The following is a 21,536-nucleotide window of genomic DNA, read 5'->3' as shown; positions in this document are numbered from 1 at the left end:
TGAAAATTACTGCTTTATGTTTTCGGTATAATTCTTTTATGGGGTTTTGAGACAAAACTGAAGAAAACAGTAACAAAAGAGTTGACCATAAGGAATACAAGAAAAGAAATAAAAAAAGGAGTGAAAGTGACAACCAAAGGATTTGGATAACAGATGGAAAGGGAAGAGGGAGGGGAGCAGGAAACATGACAAATGCATACCACGGCCTGTAAACTATTTCATCCCAGCTTAGCTTTTGTGCAATCAGACATGGAATTCCTCTATTTTAATATACTGCCCAGGTATGAGGGGTGGAGGAAGCGAAAGGGGAAGAGAGGTGAGGATGTGTTTTTAATCTGTGCACAGGATAAAAGAGAAACTCAGATTTAAATTACAAAGGGTACCAATTAGTGAATTCAATTTTGCCATACATCCAAACACAAACTTTACTGTTCCTCCTGACGTTTAAGAGCTTTCCAAGCTGTGTTTAGGGCTGTCTCCCTCTCATCTAAATGGAAGTACCCTGACAGTCAGGTCTTGTAGCATCTCACCCAGACAGACCACAGAGCTTTTCTGTGCCAAGTTCTTAACCATATTTCCAAATTGATCCCAGACCAACCCTTTGACTGAATTAGACAACATTTGAACTTCTGCCTGGGCTAAAGACAATGTATATCACCTGAAAAACATAGAATTGTAGACTTGCAAAAGTCAGCTTAAATCCTGCAACCATAAATAAAATATTGTTCATTTACATTGAACACTACAAACCTGGACCTTAGCTAAAGAAATCGCTAGGCTGACAGACAACGCTGCTACCCATGCACGCCTTCCTTCAGCTCCAGCAGCTCTTAAGCCAGCTCTGAGAAGCAGCTCTCCAGAAGACACCCACACTGCCGCTCCGGTCTGCTCTCAGGAGGTGCCTGCAGCTCCACGTGTCCAATCTCCCCCCCCCCCCCTTTTTTTTTCCTCCTACAATAATTTAGAAAGAAATCTATCAACCTGTCACTAGGCCAGGTCAATATCCATGAGCAATCCTCCGTATTCGCTTCAACTTAAGGAAGCGGGGGGCGGGGGGGAAAGGCAGTGGAAACCTACAGGGTGGGCCACGTAGCATAAATCTGCAGCTCCTTAAAATTAGCAGTCGTGAACAGACAAGCAACGCAATCTTTCCAGCTGTGCAGACTGAACTAAATTCCTGAGCAAGGGTCCACTAATGAAAATGACCCATCCTCAATTTTCCCAAGATTAATGTTGGGACAGATTTCAAACACAGGTGGACTTGCCAACACATATACTGCAATGTCACTAACTGATCGCAGATTTTACCGGGGGAACTCAGTTGTCATATCAAGAATGTGCATAAATCCATGAGCTACACACACACACATCTATAAGCAGAATAGTTGTAAGACTTATTTTAAACATCTGCTAAGCAGATGACTCCCAGGTCTTCAGCAAGAAGTATCATTCCCCTTCACTTCTCCTGTTCTGCAGATTTTTTGCCCTTTACTAGTTGTCCAGAGAGAGAGTAATAGGTTACATTGCATTAAAATAGACAAGGTAGACTACGTTTATCAGGCGGGGTTTTTTTTTTAATATTCATTTTTAATAAAAAATAAAACAAATGAAAATACTGGCACTGAATTTGAGACTTCAAAATTTCCCCATAAAACCCTAAGTTCTTCAGACTTTATACTGCTCATCAGAAAAGGTCATTTCGAAGAGCAAAATACAGCACCGAGTGCTCACGATTGCGAGGACGCCCCACAGTTTGCAATCTCCCAGCTCCAGCAGCAAAGCCAGCAGCTGAGGCACTCCTTGGGTCCCCCTGCCTGGCGCGTCCACAGAGACCTCTGTGGGTGCTGCCACCACCCCCTTGCCGGCACCTTTGATGCTGAGTATGTTTAAGTGCAAAGCATTTCGGAGGAATTACCTCAGGTGCCATGATTTGGTACTTTCCAACGGCAGGGGGGATAAAAAAATCCATCAGGAAATGCCCAATTATCATTTCAGTCAATCCAGTACAATTCCCAAATTCTGGGACCATACCAACGTGTCAGAGTAAAAATGCCTCTGTTAAACGTCTGTGCACACTGTGGCTCCTTTAATCATCATGAATTGCATTAAGAGCACGAGTCCTATGAGGAGCGGCTGAGGGAACTGGGGTTGTTTAGCCTGGACAAGAGGAGGCTGAGGGGAGACCTCATCGCTCTCTACAACCGCCTGAAAGGAGGTTGTAGCGAGGTGGGGGTCGGTCTCTTCTCCCAAGTAACTGGCGATAGGACGAGAGGAAACGGCCTCAAGTTGCGCCAGGGGAGGTTTAGATTGGATGTAAGGAAAAATTTCTTCACCAAGAGTTGTCAAGCACTGGAACAGGCTGCCCAGGGAAGTGGTTGAGTCACCAACCCTGGAGGTTTTTAAAAGACACGTAGACGTGGCACATAGGGATATGGTTTAGTGGTGGACTTGGCAGTGCTAGGTTAACGGTTGGACTCAATGATCTTAAAGGTCCTTTCCAACCTAAATGATTCTAAGAGAAGAGAAACAAGAATGTCAAGTGCCTAGCAGAAAGTCACTTCAACCACTATTGCCAGGTCACAGCTACATAAAGCAAAAGCGCTTCCTGGGACCGAGGGCCTCAAAGCAGATACTTTGCTGAGCAATGAAAACCAGCTTAATAAATAAAAAACAAAATACAAATAAGTTACCTTGGAAAACAAGTAAGGTACAGCCATGGATTTATGTTTTCCACTGGGAGAAGAAACATAGTTCATGTGCTAGCTACTTAAGTTGTATTATTTCAAAGACAGTATCAATAAAATGTGAGATTAATCTTAAAACTTTTGATTAAAAACACCAGGGTGAGGCACGTTACTTCCAAAATCACGGTGTAATTGCTCACACTGCAATTGCACAGTACCTTAGTAATATGTTCAGAGGGTAAAGAGATGAAGAGAGCAAAAGCTGCAACAAAGTAAGTTATTTGGCAGGAGAGGGATCACTTCATATAAAATTATGCATTTTACTCACAAACCAGCCACCGACCCTTTTTACACATCTATAAGCCTCCTAAGTACTACACAGTTTGAACTGGAACAGCTAAATGTGACCCATCTCGTACTTCCCTCTCTCTAATTACGAATTGCTTCTTAGGATGAACAGCGGTGAGCTGTTACACGTTGTGCTGGTTTTGGCTGGGGTAGAGTTAATTTTCTTCACAGTAGCTGGTATGGGGCTGTGTTTTGGATTTGTGCTGGAAACAGTGTTGATAACACAGGGATGTTTTCATTACTGCTGAGCAGTGCTGACACAGAGTCAAGGCCTTTTCTGCTCCTCACCCCACCCCACCAGCGAGCAGGCTGGGGGGGCACAAGAAGCTGGGAGGGGACACAGCCGGGACAGCTGACCCCAACTGACCCAAGGGATATCCCACACCACATGACGTCATGCTCAGCACAGAAAGCTGGGGGAAGAAGGAGGAAGGGGGGACATTCGGGGTGATGGCATTTGTCTTCCCAAGTCACCGTTACGCGTGATGGAGCCCTGCTTTCCTGGAGATGGCTGAACACCTGCCTGCCCACGGGAAGCAGCGAATGAATTCCTGGTTTTGCTTTGCTTGTGTGCGCGGCTTTTGCTTTACCTATTAAACTGTTTTTATCTCAAGCCACAAGTTTTCTCACTTTTACCCTTCCGATTCTCTCCCCCATCCCACTGGGGGGAGTGAGCGAGCGGCTGGGTGGGGCTTAGTTGCCAGCTGGGGTTAAACCACAACACACGTGTACAAAAGTACTGCTGAGATAAAGATGGTATGACCACGAACCTACAGATGTACATGCCTCCGGGATCTGTCGCAAAGGGACTTAGCCCCACTTCTCTCATCACTTGCGAGCCTTCTGGTGCTCACCCCAAGTTCATATCTGATGGTGTGAGTCCAGGATGATAAAAACCATCACCCAGAACCTTTTACAACATATTATTTTATTGACTTAAGAAAAGAAATATTACTACAGCAAAATTTTCTGGCTCATTTGTCTACTCTGTTTTCTGTACACACAAAAATACACATAGGAGATGTATGCTAACACCAGATTTTAATCCTCTGGCTTATACACCATTGCTGTACAGTGAGTTCAGCTCCACATTGGTACAAAACAGAACAACCTTCCTTGGTTTCACATCACAGTTTGGCTTGCACAGACAGGTGTGTGTTCAAGAACATTTTGCATTGACAAAAGCTGTGTCTGAACCATTTACATATTTGTAATTACTGTCAATATTGTGGTAAAGCCTGCAAAGGCACCAGGACTCCACCGCACAAATGGATCACAAAAACACTCCCCTTCTGATGAGCTTAACAGTGTAAGAATACACGCTTCCAAGTGTCTTTGCTCCCACCATTAACCTCTCATTCAACAAGAGTATCATTTCTAATAACAGCTCATCAGGTGGTGACGATGATTGTGGTTTTATCTTCTGCACAGTTTTGTTCAAAGCCTTTATAAAGAAGTCTCCCCTCAATTATTTTTTTTTTTTTTTATGGGCACATAGGAAAAGCCCAAGTAGAGCATACAAGCATTTCTGATACACACACCTAAAATTTCACAAGCACCATACGAAAACATTTTGGAAATAAAATGTTCTGAATTTTACTTTTTCTAAATCAACAAAGGAATACAGAATTTTTAATGCAAGACCACTCATCTTTTCATCTTTAAGCATCAAGTGTCATCTGGTGGATTGACACAGAACTGCACTGAAAGTAACCTTTCCTTAGAGCAAACTTTACTAGGGAAGTAAAAATAAACAAACTAAGCAGAGATAATATTTACCTATGACCTCAGAGATGCAAATAATAGAAGTACAAACCTCTATCAGGTGCAGGTGTTTAGAAGAGGATCAGCCATAAGACTCTTATAACACATCTAGGGATTTGATGGACTTACCTCACTGAAGTTTGGGAAACTCCAGTTAGTTACGATTTACTGTCCAAAAGCTACTAAAAAGCATTGAGAAAGCTACTAAAAAGCTGTATGTCTCCAGCAAAGATATTGAAAAAACCTTAGTCAAATTACTTACTTTTTTTTAACATGTAATCTGAGATCCATAAGTAACTACCTGAATCTGGACTGGAGCTTTAAAGGAAAACAGTTACCTTCAGTGATACGTCAAACTGTTTTCCCTCATGGGGGGAAAAAAAAAAGAATAAAAAATCAGATGCCTTAAATCAAGGTCAACAAGTATGCTGCAATGCTTTAAATAAAAGAGGAAATACTTAACTAGAAACTAAACTTCCTATTTCTTTCTGTGCCTTTTCAACACACATTCTGGTCTCCTCTTTCTAAACAAAGATTAACCACCTCTGACATCATGATTTAAAAAAAATATACATCTCCTTATCACTGAAGAGAAGTAAGAGACTGAGCCAAGAAGAGAAGAGAGACTACAACAAACTCCTAGTGAAGGTACAGAGAAGGGGAAAAAAAAAAAAGGATTAAAAACAAAGAAAGAAAAGCCTTTGCCGGGATCACCACCAAAAGATTAACTTCTATCGGCTTTAATGCTTCAACTCTAAAAGTAACTCCCCCCCCAACAAATGTATTACTTTAAAGACATTGATTTTGAAATACATTATTTAGCAAACTTGATAAGCAAATCATGGGGCAGATACCTCCGGGAAACACTCAAGTTTTTAGGAAGAAGAGTGTTAATCAAGTTACAAGGTATAAAAATCAGCAGCATCTTCCTGGCCTTTCAAACAATTTCATCACTTGCTGTGGAAGACCATGGCTATCAGTGGCACTAAAGCGACTTTTAACTTTTTGAAACCACTGCAAAATCTGATTGCTGGAGAAGGCAACCCAGCCTCCACAACATGGTCCTGTTTGTCAAGGTCTACAGAAGTTAAACTCCATCAAGTTCAAGTATTAATCTAAAGTTAACTTGATGAGCAAAGTACACCTTTTGGATACAGAATCAGTCCATGCTCTGACACTCCTTTTCTGTGCGGGATCAAAGGTTTGGACAGAGAATACTGGCCAAGACTCAATTTGAGCCCTGCCAACACAGCCCCGCCAAGCTGGCTGTCTACCCCATCGTGCAGGGTTTCAGCAGGGCTGACGATGGTTGTGTCACCATCCCCATTTTAGTTCTGACCAGAGAGCTCCTTTGAAGCGAGTCTCCCAACTCGCCTCACCCTACTGTGTTTTGGTTTGTAGCTCAGCACAGTCTTGGAGCGTATGACCTGGACTCCCTCCAGAGAAAATGAAATTAGAAGAGGCACTCAAGGAGTGCATCTAGCACACAACAGCAGCTAACAGGCATTCAGTCCGCAAGGCCTAACTAGAGCTGAACTAACGTAAAAGCCGTTCAAACACACACAGGGCAGATGCAGGGTCCTCAGCACCAACTTCCTTCCATAGGTCCACTTCTATAGGCTGCATTTATTGCTGATGTAGCCTTAGCCGACATAAGCCATTTTTCCTTTCTTTGATATTTTTAACCTAAGAAAAAGTGTTTTACCTTAGCAAAACCTATTGCTAAACATTAAAAACTAAGAATATATCCTAACAAGGACAATACCAACTGGAACTGCTTCCCACTCCTGAACCAGGAACAAAAATACTCCAAGAATTGTTTATGTGCCTCCCCTACTAGCCAAATCCAGTCTTCCCCCAAACCTGACACAAGAGAGAAGCCAAGCACTGCAGCATTTTTTTAAACAAAGTCCAGGCTATTCAGGAGGAGGTGAGAGCAAGCTTCTCAGCAGGGATTTCTAACAGGCAGCACCCCCTGGAAAAATGTTTGTTAGGGACTGCTCACCTCCGCATCCCAAGTCACAGCTGCCATTGATAGATGCTGATGCCACGGATAGAGAGCTGATCCATCTGGCTGCAAGGGAGCCTATGTGTTTACACACTCTAAACCAAGCTGAAACCTTAAAGGTTATCCAAAACACCAGCAGACCCAGTTCTTCATGCAAAGAGCTGCCTTGCCGGTAACAAGCTAGCCCAGATCCGACCCAAGCTTTTGGGCAGCCTTAAAGCTGAACCTCCCAAGTCCAGCAGGGTTTTCCAGTCAGTTCAAATAACCTAATCCTCTTTTTTTCAGACTCCAAATAAAGTCCTCAACTGCCCCAGATGAGGTAAGGAAGAGACAAAAAGCTTCAATAGACCAGAGGAAACAAAGCCAATCCTCTTCTCGACTTTCTCAATAGCTGTCAGAAGTCCAACTGAGCTGACAAAGACCAAAAAGCATTACCTCAAGGCTCAATTCAAAGATAGCTGATTCACAGTCAGATTAAAGTGCAAGTACTGTATACTAACATCTAAAGGTTCAGTTGTTCACATTATACAGTGTAAGTCAGTACTTGAAACAGGACAAGTTTCTGGTTCTCCTGATTAAAAACTGACAAGTGACTATGTGCAAAACGTGGTCTGCCTAACTGCAGAAAAAGCTGAAACAATAGTCACGCGAGCAGCACCTTACCTCCCAGTAACCTACTAATTCCACACCCAGCTGTTTTGGGTGAAATCTAAAAATACTTAAGGTAACTAAGGAGGTTAAAATATTTATTTAAAAAAAAAAAGGTAATAATAATCAGTATACTGCTCCATGCATGTACCCCTGGTGCTCTCAGGTGAAGATATGGTCTTGCTATTAGTCCTAGGAGGATAAAAAAACCCTAACTCTGCATATATGGTAAGAGGAGCCCTCCTCCACAAACTGCAGTGCAGTGATGGTGCCAGAATCAAGTTGTGTTACGGCTCAAGGCCCCAGAATGTCTTAACACAGTGCCAAGGAAAGCCACTTCAATGTGGTGTCTTCATACCCCATTAGGGATTGCAAACCCTATGTTTAGGGGCATGGAAAGAAGCTAAGAGATTTACGAGAATTAGCATGGCTATATCTAGAGTTTCCTACAACACCCACTTTTTCCAGTAGAGGAGATCTGTGGTCTTCTGAGGACTCAATTAAATGCCAGTTTATTTAATACAAACAGACTGAACTCCACCAAGGCACCAGCTTCCAGCTAAAGAAATCTTCTCCTGACATACATCTTACAGATTCCTTAAATACACATCTTTCTAGTGTTGCCTTTATTGTTGGTGCCAAGTATGCTGTCTGCCAGCACAGTAGTAACTCAGGCTTGCAATGGGGGGGAAGCATTCCTAACAATATCAACAATTAGGAGTTTCCTGCAACACCAGCAGAACACTAGTGAACAGCTGCAGAAATACAGAAAATGTTTTTCTTCTCTTAGACTTGATTAGCCATTATAAGAAGCCAAGACAATCTCTGCTACCACTGTGATTCCCCGCAAGACACCCAGAATTGCTGCAGGAGTCAATGCTTTAGAGTGTTCCCCATTAAATAAGATCACTGCAAAGCTCCTTTCTTTGACAGAACCCAAATCCCCCAACTTTTCAGCATTCAGCATCTTACTTTCCCACTGCCCTCTATAACCCCCTGAGCCACTGATCATAGAACATCTGATATTCACCACAAGAATGACAGATACCTTTGACTGCTGCAATTCTTCCTCGTCTCCCAAGTTCAAAGAAATCTAGTCTTTCTAGATGTACCCATGTTCTTCATAACCAGAACCGCAAATGGAGCCTTTCCAACTGATTTCCATTGTAATGAACTTGCACCCGTCCGACAAAGAGGAAAATGAAGGGAGGGGGAAAAAAAAAGTTTTGTTCCTACTTTTGTTTTCCCATTGGAACAGAGGGGTGTAGCAGACAGTAAGCATTTGTCCCTGTCATTTCCTGCTCTTATTGACCAAAGTCCGTCATGCCACCTAAATGATAAAAGCCGTATCAAGCCTGTAATTACAGAGTGGAAAAGATAGCAGAAAAACAACCTATAATAGCCTGGGTTTTTTCCTAATGATATCGAAAATCATTAATTGTTAAGTACCTTAGATCTCAAACACTGACATTACAATCTGTATCCTCAAACACTTTTTTAAATAATCTAAGGATTACCCAACATTTGAACACGAAGGAGAGAAAACCCAGGCCACCACTTGCAGGGAACTCTAAATTAGGTTCAGATCTCTGAGCATACTTACAACATAAACCTGTGCAAAATGAATACCAATATTCTTACAAAGCTGGATATAATTGCAAGGGAATATACTGAACCCCCATGAACTCAGAAGAACCATTTTTTTTCCCCTGACAAGACACCGTAAATATTTTAGCTTCTGCTGTACTGGGTCTGCTTCGTATTGTAGGCTGCCTACAGCACTAAAAATCAAGTATCAGTGCTTGTTTTTGAAGTGTTGTCCTAAAACCCATGAAACTAAACATGACTGCACAGAGAGTAGAAAGCATTTCACTGTTTATAATAATCCTGGCTACATGATATAAGACTATGGCATGCCCTAGCTCACAAACGTCGCAAGCCCACTTTTAATAATGGGTTAGCCAACCTGAATTCAGAAGATAATGTTCCTTTTCTAGTGGCAAATCCATCCAAGGATCTGGCAACACGTAACACAAACTAAAGCTGAGCTTGTATTGCCAGGGATCTGCTGTTTGCCTCAACTGGGACGGAGGTATTTCATCATGTGTACAACATATGATGTTATTTTCGAAGGCCAGCTTAACAAACAAACACACACCAAAAAAACCCCACCCCCCCAAAACACTACTTGTAACAAAGATTTTGCTGTCTTCCCAGCCAGCAGACTCTCAGCTATCCTGGCCATCCCTCAGCCCAGTCTACACATTCAGCCCCAAAGAGCAAGGTCCTGACTACCTACAGGTTGGCTTAGCAGAAGAGAGCTTAAAGAGCGCTCCTAAATTTGGAGACTAGCAAAAGGAAACAATTCAAATTTAAACTCAAATAGTTGTTTTTACATGGTCAGTATGACAGAAGTTGAGGGAAGGAAGAAACTCTGTTTGCATTAACCTTCTGGAAAAGTTACTGCGCCGGGAATGGATTCGGAAGCAGGTCTGCCTGATGGAGTGTGAATCCGCCGGTTTGGATGAAATATTTAGAAGACAATTGTCAGCGCTGAAAAACAGCCCGGAAGGAAGGAAGTCATATTCCTGATTGTTCGCAAGAAGGGATCGTGCTGCAATTAATATTAAAAAAAACCCCAATCCCTACAAAACAAAACCCAAACCAAAAACCACGCGAGATTTAATTTCAATAGTCAACAAAAACTGAAAATGCATTTAACTTGATTTTAGCCCTTATATTCGGACTACATGGAGAACAGATTTAATGGGTGGGCCTGAAGAGAGAGCAGCAACACTGACCCATTTAGACCAGCTCCAAATAAGAGACCAGATATGTCAATATCTTTACTTAATATGCTACATATTTCAGCCAAGGCACAGCACCAAATACTGTCATTATCTAACTTCTACAAACACTTCTAAGCTCTCTAAAATTCTGCTTGTAGAAATCCACAGCTGAGTCTATGCTACAAACCCTACATAAATCAGACTTTATCATGACTGCCATTAAATAAATGTAAAAATAACAATGCAGAAAAAATGCAGACTTCCAGTTTTTGTTGGTTTTTTGTTTAAACAAACCAGCTCAAATCCTGCAATTGTGAGATGTAGCATGGAGCTCTTAAAAATACATTTAATGTTTTTTAAAAGGAAAAAAAAAAAATCAGACCCTACAGTTTAATCAATACCAGCAAGTTTAAATGAAGACTCAAGACCTACACACCATTTTGAATAGTGTGTGCACTATAATAATAAAATAATAATAAAATAATAGTGTGCACCCAGCTGGGTGCAGGGAGTGGGGACAAATTCAGAGGCAGTTGAAGTGTCAGCTAAAGACAGAGCAACACTTTTTCATCACTAAAACCCAAACCCAACAGAAGTCAGAGCACTGCATATTCTGCTTCTAAGTGAAATAAATGACAGTCTTCTCTTTTGCATCATTACGCCAGACTAAAAAATAACAATTTTGATTTTAAGGTCTGCCATATGCCTTTTCAGCAAGGGGACACCACTGCAGTCACGATCATCAACTTAAAAAAAAAAAAACAACTTAAACCACCACCAGATTTTCAAGTCTTAAAAAAAAACCCAAACGAAACCAAAATAGAAGTTACAGAATTGAGTTACATTTGAACTACTCCCCTTTTATAACTGTGCTGCCTTTGAAAATCCTAACCAACATTTTAGAAAGAAAAACTTCAATTATATTCCACAAAAAAGTATTTAAGGCCTTCAGTACAAATGATGATTTTGCAGTATTTTTAGAAACTAAGGCACATGATGCTTAGACGTCTTTAATGCATTCCAAAAGACAGATCAATATGAGATATCAATTTACTAATCAAGTGGATATTAGATGAAGCCTCATCTTTTTTTTCCCCACTACGTGGTGAAATAAAAAAAAAATCAGTTTTCAGTGCGAAGTGCCTCCTCGGTAGGGCGCCTGAGGGATTCCCCGTAGGATGCACAGTTCTAGGGAATGACAACGATGTTTGATTTTGTTATCATATCACCACACCCAGAATCCTGCAAGCTACACCCAGAGTCTACATGCTCAAAAGTTTGATTTAACACATAAGACCGTATTTTCCATCGCAAGATAGAGGAACATAAATTCTGGGGGAAAAAAAAAAACAAATGGGGAAACAGCAGCACAATTATGCAGTTATCAAAACTGCACACACATGATCTATCTAAACCCCAAGGCTTTGGATTTAAAACCAAAAGTTTCAGAGGGCTGAAAGTACAAATATGCATTGTTGCAATCTGGCCACCAGAAGGATCTGAAGATCAATGCTAAGTTAGCCTGTAACTGTAGCAACTCGGGTTTTACTCGTTTTTATTACAGACTGCCAGCCAAGCAGATGCTACAACAGAAACACATCTTAGAAAGAGATGTCGTCAGGAATATCCTGAAGGTACCACAGAACTGCAAGATGTCAGGAGAGGTGAGAGACCAAGAACAGTGAGATATGGAAAAAGCAAGCGGGTGGCTGATGCTGAGCCTCATGGGTCGCACACGAGGGTTCCTCAGTCGTCCTGGAGTGGGACAGAGAGGCGACCAGGACTCAACAGGAGTTTGAGGTTCATCCAATGAAGCTGATGGAATAAATCAGGGAACAGGAGACAGGATAATGTAATGTGTTTGGCAGATTTGGAATATACTCTTAGCAGCTGATACCTGTGTGGTTGAGAGACCCAAGCAATGTAGGTGCAAAAGCAGATGTAGCGGAAATCAAATAGCCAAGTTTAAAACCCGTGCTCTCAAGGTTTAAGTTCTTTAAGCACATTTCACCAAGCCATTCCCAAATTACAGGCACCACCTACGGCTCCTGGGTTTCTGACCCTCCATCAAACAGAAAACAAAACGTCACCCTACGGAGGCTCTGCTGCCACAGATAATAATTAAGCAAGATCCTGATCGATTTTCAGCGGTGGTTTTGTTTGAAACCTAATTCAACAAGGAAGGAGGAGAGAAAAGGGAGCATCAAAACAGGGCATGCCGTGCTCCAGTTGGAGGCAACTTATCTGCAGGTTTCTTACTGCTTTGGGAGAGTCAGCTTAAATTCAAAATGCAACATTTTGCCTCATGCACACAGCAGCAGGGCTGAACATCCCCCACCTCCCCAAGCTTATTGTCAAAATACAGTGCTTTAACACTGAACGTACAAGTAAAACAGTGGCACCACACTGTATATATTTTCTCAATAACTAGAAATTAACTTTCTTTTTTATAATATGTACCAACAACCCTAAATCTGTTACCATCCATAAGAAAATTTCTATTTCAGTGGAGGCCATGAGTTCTGCAAGCTTATGAACCCTCCTGCTTTAAGACACAATCCAATTTTTAAACAATTGGGTGTGGGGGGAAGAAGGGGAAGGAAAAAAGAATAAAACCACCTCTTGGTGCCAGCTATTCCATAACCGTTTGCTACAAAGGTTTTCCCAGTTGAAGCAGCGGCTGTGGCCAGGGGCAGAGCTTGAACCCTGAACTAGATGGACGATTAACAGAACAGATCCTTTACCCTCAAAATTCGCTTCCACAGTTTCTTTGTCCTAACAAAAGGATTAGCAATTTTTAAAATAACTTTTGGGACTTGCATGGTCTGGGAAATACAAAAAAAATTATACTATCCTTTCAAGTGAATAAGAAAAGCATCTGTTCTGCATTCCAAGTGAAGCAACTTTTTTGACTGCACAACCATCAAAATCAAGCAGCCGTAACTCAGACCAACGACCCAATTCCAACCACCCCAGACAGTGTGGATGAGACAGGCTTTTTTAATTTTTTTTTTAATTATTATTTTACTGTTTTGAGGAAATCTTACTCTCCGCTAGCTGTGAACACTTGCACCTCCATTAGTAAACTAGGAATGGCAAGGCAAGACACGTATTTACTTAAGTTGAAAAAATTTTTAAGAAATTCATTTCTCAACTGCATAATAATTAGGGGGGGATTGTTCCCCCCAACTCTGATATTTGGCTCTGCATTTTTACAGCCGAGAAACAGGCTGTAAGAATTTCAATAGCAATTAGTAAAACAGATCCAGGAGGGCTCGGCAGGCAGCACTGTTTGTTCTTCCATGGGAAACTTCACTCTGAGTGAGACTCCCGCAGCCGGTGGGAGCGATGCACGGAGGTGGCACACCTGGCTCCAACAGGAAATTGGAACAGCTGAGATTTTCCTCCAGGCAAAATTCATCCACCCCCCATCCGGGGCTTTGCAGATATTCAACAAACAGGGAAAAAAGGAAAAAAAAATTTAAATAGAAAAACCATATATGCTACTTCAATGCAAACCGTAACAGTTCCAACATGTAGCTATACGTTGTTACAGCCGGGGGGCTAGACCTTTAATCAGTGTAAGGTATCGTAGATTCAGCCACGGCTCCAGTAGATCTGGGCAGAACTGTGTCAACCAACAGTACAAATTTAGCTGCGGGGGCACAATCCCTTTTTCTGTCAAATTTAAGCGGGAATACAACACAGTTTGCGCTGGCTTCATGCATTCAGCTCTCCTATGCGAGCGCGTGCTCTGCCGCGCTCCCAGCAGCTTGCCGTCAGCAACACTGCAGCTGCAGTATTTAGCCCAAGGGCCAGAGCGCTACGGTAGGGCTCCAAACATAGCCCCAAGCGGTGCGTCAGAGATGGGCTGGGGAGAAGAAGCCGCAGCAGTGTTCAGCCTCCGCTGAGAACCGTCATGAGAAACCTGCCTATTTCTCCCACAAAGGGTGTGAGAACCGAGTTCACTGTCATCCTCTTTCTTTCCCACAAACGGTGCGGCCAGCACAGGGCACACTGTTGGACAACTACGGTAAAATCTAGAAAACAAAAACGCAGGAGGCTGAGATCTGGTGGTATTTTCATCCATTGGTTTTGGGGAAGATGACTCCCTCCTTTTCCTTCAGTTCTCTGCTGTTCTGTCCCCTGGAGAACCTTTCCTTCATTTCTGCAGTGTCCACAGGTTAATTTCAAAGTGTTTTGTACAGGTTTCCTCTTCTACAAATTTCAGATTTTGTAACTAATTTTGACTTTAAAACCCTCTTTCTTCAAAATCTCTTCCTACACCCCTTTCAATGTTTTTTGTGCTGTGCTCAACGCTTTTTCCTTCTTTTCCATCTCAGTCTTCCCTTCTACTACTCCATTCACTTCAGTTTTTACACAAACATTTTTATTCAGCATTTTGAAGACGTGGGTGAAATTCAAATCACAAGCACCCATCAGATGCATAGGACCAGTGGCATGAAATACGGTATCTCTGCAAATCTCATTCTGGAACACGGCAACGTTTGTGGAGTGACAACCAAAATACACTGAACAGGTGATTCCTACTAAACATGGTAAAACCTTATTTGGAGGCTTCTTCAGGCTTCCTTTTCCCGCTCCTTCCCCAGCCCCAATGTTTGGTACAGTAACTTTCACCCTGTTCCAACCTCAAGGCCCAAAATGATTGCTGAAGTAGCAAGAATCTCATGAATGTAAATATTTGCTCAGGGTTAAGTTACCAAGAGAGAATTTCTGCTCAGAGCCTGCAAGCTCAAAAAGAAAGAATAAAAAGAGGCCAAGAGTTTAAGAAAACTAGAGCCCAGTGTTAAATTCCTTCATTATAGTCAGACACCTGCCTGCTTTTCAGAAGTCTAAAATAAACAGGAGAAACCTCTGACATCCAAGCGATATTTAGATGCCTCCCTGCCTCCCAAAAAGTACTGGGACTACTGGGCTCTTTGGACTTTTAGAAATCAGATTCTTTAATATGAAGGCTGGTAGCCTCCAAAAGTCTCCATCCAGATTGCCACGATGGCGTGTACAGATGTGTACGCTGCATGCATACACTGTACCCAAACGCTCCGTCCAAAGGATAGAGGTTGGGCTTCCAATAACAGGCTGACATCTAACCAGAGTCCAAAGTGTCAGTGTTTTAGCCTTTCACATTAATTAACCAGCTCGATGAGTAGCATAAATTAACAGTAGAGGTAGCTACACTTAAAGCAGCAGCTCTGTATACTTCAGCAACAGAATATTCAAAATGCTTGAAGAGAGAAAAATGGCAAATATAATGCAAAATTGATTCATTCAGCAGTCCAGCATAAAAATATTCTCTCCTTGAACCTTCATTAAGCCAAAGAATTTCTAAGAAGCAGCATCAAACCAATCTCTAAAGAAATTCAAGAACTACAATTATCTTTCAAAAGGAGATGCTTCAGCATTTTTAAATATAATTTCAGTAATATAATTATTCATGGCCATACTGAAATTCACGAGGACCTACTATGTTTAGCAGTTCCTCGCCCCTCTCAGCAGTTACCAGTGGTCTGCTCCGACCCTCTCTGTTAACGCCTTGAGGATTCTGTCATCCCAAGAGCTGCCTTTTCCTACTACTAACAACAGATTTGAAGACAATGAATTGTACATTACTCTGTTCACTGCCTGATGACAGCTTCTTACCCAATGTCAGGAGCTTGCTTCAGAACAGCAATCCATACTTCCAACACATTTAAACACACCGTAGAAGCCTGTGCAATTTAAAAACTTCGAAATGGTTATTCTTGCTTTTAATAACACTGAGCTCTCTACAAAGTCACCAGTGTTTAAGAAAGACACAAAAGTTGGTAACGCTTGACACATTTCCTCAAGACAAAAAAGCTCCTTCTCCAGGCTATTACTGCCCAACACGAGCACAGAGTGGGACCCACGAAGGTCCGTCTGGCCAGCCTCTCGGGGATGCCACGCGACAGTAAGCTTCCCAGTCCCACCACCAATGCACGTTACATCATTCGGGCAGTACCAAGTGTCTTAACGCAGGAGAAAAATGCCATTTTAGCACTTCTGCAACTTTTGTATGCTGACAGTTGACTGTCAAAGAGCCACGGGTTTTTAGAGTTCATAACCAAAACACTAATCATTCTAAAAGGGAGAGAAGAAAGACAGAGGGAGAAAAGTATCCTGACGGTATCATAAGGGTTATTTAGACAACCCGGCTCTGAGGTAGGAACCTCAACCCTCTGTTAGTGGAGCTTCTGGAGGTGACGAGTTGATGAAATCACCTCTCTGAGCCCCCCAGGGACCCTGCAGGGAATCCTGCATGAGGCGGCTGAGGTTATACTATGTAAACAACGTCCTCTCCCCAACCTTCCCACCCAGTTCCCCACCCAGCCCTCCCACAGCAGATGAATCACTGGCTTTCTGTCCCACATCAGGGTCTTAAGCCTGGCCAAATAATAAGAAAAGTGCAACCCAGAAAACAAGGAAGCGGGTAATACCAATAAACTCTGAAATACAATTGCATTTCACAGAAAGATGAAAATAGCAACCGAAGTCAGTGACACCAGAAGAAAAAGCAGGGAGAACAGCGTTTTGGGAGGTAGCAGTCAGGGACCACAGAGGCAACGTGCTTTAAATAATGCCATTTAAACTCAGTAAATTAACCTTGAGAAGCCAGGTCACAACTGCACACCCTGGGTATTTCTCATAGAAGTACACGATGACTACTGCCAGAAAAAGCAATGGCCATACCAGTGAGGGAATGGAGATGAACATCAGGCTGTTGCTCCATTTAGCACTGCAGGAGAGGACACCATGCATTAGCGTTTCTTCTCTGCGCTGGCTGGTACAGCATTCGCCCGGTATCAAGGTAAAGCAAACACGCGGTACTTTAGTACCCGAAACTCCTAACGATAGCCAGTACAGATAAAGTGAAAAGCCACGAGCTGTGAAATAAAATTCAAAGACCCATAAAATTTTAAGACATTGCAAAGCGTAAAATGCAAATATAGTTATACTAAACCTCGCTTTTAGGAGATGGCTGGGGAATGGGAGGGGGGAGAGAGAGGGAGGGGCAAAAAGTTTCACTGGAAGCGCTTTCCAGTGTACCTCCACTATTGTTCCACCAACAAAGGCCTTCTCAAATTTCACTACTCATAACCTCCAAACCAGCCAGAGTTTCATGCCGTGACTGACTGCCTTCCAATTACTGTATGCTCCAGAGAATGCAACACTGATCTGCAAACATCTATTCCCAATTTCACGGTGGATTTTCATGGTGGAGGTCTGGGGTCCTGTGCTCAGGGGAACCGGGCTCGGTGCTCAGTGGGGAGTTCGAAGGCGTTGGCAGAGGACAAGAAAATGAGAGACCTGAGAGCTAGTGGTGGGTACGCAGCGTGGCTTGAGAGCTGCCACATCATGGAAAGAACTAGCTGAGGAGTTCAGCGATACTCCCTCATAATTTCTCTCTGCTTTCTCTCACTTAGCCTGAGATCAGGTGGACTAAGGTACATCTCAAATTCTCTCTCTGTTTCCACATCTGAAAAATATGTGAAGTTATTTTTTTACTTAAAAGGAACTTTCAACTAGTTCAGAGAATTTGGAACAAGAGCCGTATTTTGCAAACAGTATCAATATTCATCATTATGCAGGAATCGTAAACCAAGGTCTCTCAGGTGAAACATTCATTTTCACAGTAAAATTTGATAACACCGACAAAAATGAATACCGCAGTAGTTATTACTACTTTTAATCTGCCACACTGTTTACTCCACTCAAGACAAGTTAACATCGACATAATCAATAGCTCAAATCTCTAACACAGTATCTGTATCCAGTCCTGGGAGCTAGAAGTATTTATTACTTAGGTTTTACCAGCCACCTCTTTTAAATAGTTTAAAATTCGAGTTTTCAGTATTTAGTAAATGAAAAAATTTAAATGTTTACAAAACAGCTTGAAGAAGAAAATGGATCTTACTCAAAAGCATTTTACAAGTTTACAGCTTTAGTAGAAACCAGTGTATGGTCAGAGAGGAAACAAAGCATTAATCACATCATTGCTGCATTTACACCTTCTGCCCTCTCAATTCTCATATAGACCACTCAGTCACACTCACTAGCCAAAGCAGGACCATTTGCCCCGATATTACTGATGTCCGATAAACTTACCAAGATCCCCAAAACAAAAAAAGGCATGAACAATTTGAAAAAAACAAACATTCATTATTATTGAGCTGGGTCAGCGGTAACAGACAAGCTTCAGTCAGGACCATCCAGTGTCCATTGAGCTGGACACTTTACAGACACACGGGAAGACAAAGCTGTTCCCAAAGACCTCCTACAGAAGTTAGCTGTTCATTTTTCATTGAAAACCAGTGGGACACACATGTATTTTAGATAGCATTTCAGAGGGCAGCAGTCCCCCAATCACCCCATCTCACACAGCTTGTTTGAGAACAAGGCTTCCCCAAAACCAAACACATAGCAACCTTATCAGGAAGCTCGGAGTATAAAACCACAAAGCCTGTCTTGAAAACACTGCAATGCAAACAATGCACAAGTGAAAAATCATCACCCTGGATTCTGAATTCCCAAGTCTTTCCCTCCCGGTGTCGCAGGGTTTCGACAACCCGCTTCCACTGCTACTGACCTAAGATGGTCTTCCTCGTTCTGGATCATGCTACAGAAGCTCATCCCACACAAGAAGCCACAAGGACCACCACCACTCTGTTTTGATTCCACCATTTTTATTGGTTTGAACATAACATCCTCTCTTGCATCTCTGAGACACTTCAAGACCAACCTCACACATTATCACCTCAGTCGATGTTTGGAGTTTGGGGGACATCCACAAGAACTCTGCGGGTCAGTATTTCCCATCGCATTACTACACCACACCGGATTTCCTTAAGGAAAGGGCAACCTAGTATCAACCCCCATCTTTCTTTCCCGTCTCTGTGGAAGATACCTGACAAGGCTTGCATCTGCACATTTGGAGAGGCAAAGCTCCTCTGGCAAGAAAGAGTCCCGGCTTCATTTTCAGCAAGAGTTTTAGACATACATTTAAATGCAAGGAGCTGCACCAAAGGGGACTGGACAACAGCAATTCCAGCTCCATTCAAGAATGATTTGAGCCAGGACTACAGAAGCAGGGCACATTTGAGCAAAGTCACAAGAGCAAGCAAGCTTAGCCTCTACAGACTTCCATTAGATCACCACACTCTAGGTGCCATAACTTTGAAAACAGAAATAACTCTCTCACTGAAGAGAACCACAGTCAACAAAACTACATATTCACGCATACGGTGGGATATGTATAGCACCTACCTACAAGCATCTAACGCAAAAGCCCCAGCTCCTTCTAGAACTAATGGAGAGAGAGGCTGCTAACACAGGTGTTCCAGCTCCTGCAGGCTCCAATCCATGCGGGAGGACCCGTCTCCAAACTTAACGTACTGAAAATTGGTAGTTCAGGAGATGCCAGAAGTCAGATTGTCTGAATATCCCTGGATCCAGGGCAAATAGGGAACCTCAGCAGGTCTGCAACTCACCATAATCTTTCTTGGGGTGATCCAGCCTTTACCTACCTGAGAAGCAGGGCAGAAAACTTCCGTTTTTTAAAAGTAAGGATTTATTTCTTCAAAAGAAGGAATTCCTTTAAAGTCAATTTCATTTTTTATCATTTTTCTCTAGCTTTATTAAGGTAAAGAGGCATACAATACAAAGAACTGGGTCATAAACGAGCTAAATCAGGAACAAAACCAGCTTGCTTATTTCAGGGTATGATTTTATAAACAGCTCTGCTAGTCTGAGTATGAACTGTATAACTAAAACATCCTAATAGCACTGTGAAAACTGGCTTTCTATTAAAAATAAACTTCTTATAAAGAATGCAAGAATATTTTTATCAATGTATTTGTCACCATACATATCCCATTTACATTCTGCATACTTCTCCACTTGGACAACAAAACCAATTCTGGTCATTAACAATTGCCAATAGTCTCTTCCACTCTTTGGTGCTGCTGCGTATCAGGCACTGCAAGAAGTGGTTAGTCCCAGATTCTTCTAAATTGTAGAGCCATTTTCCTTTGTGTTAAAATGCCTTAAAGCTTGCAAGGGAGCTAAGGTAGAGTATATCCCTTTAACATAGTTTAACCACTCAATATTTGGAATGGAAAATGTGACTTAGGTACTGAGGTTTAAAAAACAGCTACGATGTATGCAGCCAATTTTCTAAACATGAATCTCATAAGGTTTTTTAGGGCTTTTTTTTTTTTTTTCTTTTTTTTTTGCATGAGAATGCAGGGCTTACAAGAGACAGCCAGCTAAATGCAACAGACCATTATGGCTCAGAGGTTTCCAATTTGCAACTAGAAATGGTTTACATTATAAGCACTAACAGCTCCAAAAGGTATTTAAAAAGGGGAGAGTGGAGAAAAACTTGGCATTTCGTAAGTGCCTAAATATGGATTGGCAGGAAATAAATTTGATCTATGCAGTTAATAATAGTCTTACTAAAATAAGTGTTTAACAGAACTGGTTTTATGTGGTTTTAGGAGAACTAAAAATATATTTACACAGCTTAGTACTATATTTACTCCAAGGTGCAATCTCTGAGCATCGTCAGCCGTGCGGGGACGAGGCTCTCCCAGGTGCCTGCAGACAACCACCGAGTTTGCAAGGGAAGCGCGGCGGGGTAACCCCCCGCAGCCCACGCTTCGCCTCCACGGAGGTGGAAGACCAGGGCAGCAGCGCTTGCCAGCCCCAGCTGAAGAGCTCAGGCCTGAAGAGGGCTGGTTTGGACCCCGCTGACAATGGGTTTGCGTTAGAAACACGCCAGCCCGCTCGTGGGGGGAGGGGAATAAAAATAAATAAGAAAAAAAAATTAAAAAAAAGAGACGAGTTAAGCGTCGCCCCGCATCTGCTCAGGCTGCTCCGCTCCGGGCCGGGGCCGGGACCCCGCCCCCGCCCCGCGGGCAGCCCGACCCCCGCGGCCCCGGGGCGCCGCCGCCTGCCGTGCCCGCCGCCGTGCCCGGCTGCCCGCTGAGGGGCGAGGGCGGGCGGGGAGGAGCGGGCAGAGGAGGGCCCTGGCACCGGGCGCAGCCGCCGGCAGCGCCGCCGGGACCGCGCGGGGCAGCGCCCGCCGAGCGGCCAGAGGGGGCGGGCGGGGGGGGGGGGGCGCAGCGCCCGGGCGGGCCGCGCTGCCCCTCCGGCCCTCGCACACCTGGAGCGGGGCCGGCCCAGGGGCCGGCCTCCCTCCGCACCCGCCGGAGGGACCCCGCGGACCCCACCCCGCCGCGACCCCCGCCCGCC

General features: G+C 43.1%; 1 protein-coding gene across 1 annotated transcript in view; it reads right to left on the bottom strand.

Annotated features, from left to right (window-relative positions):
• FGD3 (FYVE, RhoGEF and PH domain containing 3) overlaps positions 1-21,536 on the bottom strand; it is a 112,205-nt gene that overhangs the window by 90,291 nt on the left and 378 nt on the right. The gene's annotated exons all lie outside the window — the stretch shown is intronic.

The sequence above is a fragment of the Aptenodytes patagonicus genome, chromosome 8 (genome assembly GCF_965638725.1).
Source record: "Aptenodytes patagonicus chromosome 8, bAptPat1.pri.cur, whole genome shotgun sequence".
Classification (NCBI taxonomy): Eukaryota; Metazoa; Chordata; class Aves; order Sphenisciformes; family Spheniscidae; genus Aptenodytes; species Aptenodytes patagonicus.
The sequence above is the reverse complement of the archived record's forward strand: the minus strand, read 5'-3'. Positions and strand labels throughout refer to the sequence as shown.